Raw genomic sequence first — 3,237 nt, forward strand, 5'->3', positions numbered from 1 at the left:
TATTTAATCCATAAAAAAGGGGGAAATCAAATTTAATTTAAATTTCCAAATTTCTTATTTAATTAATTTGAATTAGAATTTTGCAGTAACATTTTGCTGAATGAAATATATCTATATAATTATATGCAAAGAACATAATCTTGGTTTTATTACAAAAATTTGATCAATCAAGGAAATATCCTGTATTATTGTTTTTAATGACAGTTTTGCTCAACTTTGTTCATCTAGTTATGGTTATTTGTAGCGTTCAGTGGAAACTCGCAGAATTTTACGATTAAAGTCTTTATTTATGGTGGCACTAATAAATAAAATCTTTTCATCGTGCTAATGGAACACTGACACAAACCAATTTTTACAACCATTGTCAGATTTATGCCCTAGAAAATTGAATTGAATAGTTACAAATTTATAACAGATATCTGGCTATATATACTAATTATGTTATGATTCTCTTTACTTTTCCTGATTCACTAATTCTACTTTTCTATCACAAAAAATGAATCTTTGCATTTAAACTCAAATGACTTAATTACTTTTGCAGGGTTAAAAATTGACTTTCTAAAATTGCATGAAAATGTTATAATTTTTATTTTAACCCCCAATATATTTAAATGCACTAATTTCTCTCTACAATTGTAAATAACCATTCAATTCTATATATCAGTAGTTATTTTTGAATAACATGTAATTGAATTAATAATTTCATAAAAAATGAAATCTAATTTTTTATTCATATTTTAAATATCCACAACTATATTAAGAAGATACCTGATTACAAACAATTCATTACTAATAGTATAAAACTTGAAATCTTCGACACATATACAGTTAACAGACTGTGTAAATCAGTTGAGTGTGATGTTGTAAAATTAATGAAGATGACACTAGGCAAATGTTGCCGATTCATATGTTGCCAATAGTAAAACAGGGATCTGTCAGTGAAATCTGGTCCGCTGGCAGGCCTTAGATCAATGTTTCACATCCATCCACATGTGCAGGCAACAGGCACAAAATCAAATCAACTGTAGCTGTTACCGGTGCAAATTTATAAACATGTACATGTGCGACTTGAAACAGATAAATTCGTTTAATTACACATTACCCGGTAAACCTTAAAACAAGTAATATATACTAGACAGTATATTTATATAATGCTTTCACATTTTCTAGGACAAAGCTTTAGAAATGCTGCATATTTACATTTGACTTAATATAATACATGTAATCACATTTTTTTTTTTTTCAGAAAGAAAACACATTGTGTATTAGAAAGTATTATAAAAGTGTAAGCAATAATATCTGCAATAAAAAAGCAATAAAAATTAGTAACGTTTAGAAATAAGGCAATAAAAATTAGTGTTTGAATTCCACAATTACACAAGAACACGGAAACAGAGCTGTTGTAACAAAAAACATGACAAATTGGGCGTTAGGGCGCGTGGTTCTTACCCCAGAGGCGGTACAACTGGACCGTGGGATTATCGGGTCAGAAATCTTGCCCAAATCCTCTGATAAATGAATCTGATCTACAGCAGTTGTTTGTCCAGTCTAAATTCAAAGAAAAACAAGGTTTTCCTCAGACCATGCCTCGTCTTCAAAGGGTTTTTGAAGACTTCTTTTTCGCGTTACATGTACAAGAAAATTCTCCAGGTTTACATGTTGAATAAGATTTAAGAAAATTGATATGTATCACTCTCTAATTAAATTGTTAGGGTTAATAATACGAGTCATTTGAACTGATTAATGGACTTGTATTTTTAAAATAAATTTAAATTGTTGTTCACAATTTTTTTTTCTGATTTTTTACTTTATAAGATAAAATATAGATTTCTTTGATGATAATTTCATTATTAAAATCTATTTTTCTACTTTTATTTGACGCGTATACAATTAAATACATAATTACAAAACTACTGAAATTTCCCCTCTTTATATTGTGTTAACTCTAAGATCATTTATTTACTTAAAATCATCCAAATATACGGTACATCAGAAGAATGCAAAAAATTTAGAGTATACATGTATAAAATTAGGTCAGAGGAAAGTGTAGGATATATTTCAGAAAATGAAATGGCGGCGTACTACATAGAAAAAAATGTAAACAAAAATAAACACATTATAATGGTATAAATGAGGGGAAGATATGGAGGACAAACTAAATCATATATTTTTCATATAAACACATAGATATTTTTCAATTTATTGGCATCTTGTTTTGTCATCAGATAAAACAATTAAATATATTTGGTCAAGCAAAGTTTTCATTAATATACCCCCACCCCCCATGTTTGACATTGCAGTACATGTACATTTAAGAATACATGTATAGTTCTGTTTAATTGAATTGTAAATTTGCCCATCTTCTCAGCTCAACTGGTACATGGTGAATGGGAGTAAAAAAAAATACAAATATTTTTTTCTAAATTTTGGGTGGCAATATACTTAAAATAATGTTCACATTGAAAATATGATTTTAAAAGTTAATACAAAACACCTTCGGAAGAACTATTAATGTCAGTATGCCATTTTATTTTTTTTACAAATTGATTTAGTTTGTAAGTTATGCTTTACATCAGTAAGAATTCTGATTGACACGTGTAACTAGACTGATCATGTTAAATATTATTAGATCAGTCCGCATAAATCAAAACTTCAATGAACACAGTAGTTCCAAGCGACCATACCAATTTCGGATTATCAGACAGCGATGATATATCTATATAGATGTATTTTTTTTTCAGAGCTATTAATTAATTTACACCAGTATGAAACTATCTTGAATGCACATGGACAGATAATGAAGAGCGCTCCGTTTAGAAACAAAACATAATTTGGGATCGATCATTTTATTTCATTGGAAATTTGAGTTAAATAATTTTACTTCGTGGTTCATAATTTAGTTAAACTACTCAGCATTCCTTTTTAAAATTTAGGAACGAGTATATAAACAATTCAAATCTTACCTAGCAAATAAAAAATGCAACAAGTTCTATCATCAGGAACATATACACTTGTATATTAACGTCTTCACAAAACGTCACACACAACCTTACATTGTACGAAAATTTTAGTCTATAATATGTATATATTTTCTATTTTCAGTACACATATTATCGTTTAGTACATGTAATGTTTGAATTTGTTTACGGGGTTAAAAAAAATAATAAAACGAAAATGGGAAAATAATTCAAATAAAAGTTAACGACAACCAAAGAATTCATTGAAATCTTGGAAATT

This window comes from Saccostrea cucullata, unplaced genomic scaffold (assembly GCF_032062105.1).
Source record: "Saccostrea cucullata isolate Sc308-1 unplaced genomic scaffold, CSIRO_AGI_Scuc_v1 ctg2095, whole genome shotgun sequence".
In the NCBI taxonomy this organism is placed as follows: Eukaryota; Metazoa; Mollusca; class Bivalvia; order Ostreida; family Ostreidae; genus Saccostrea; species Saccostrea cuccullata.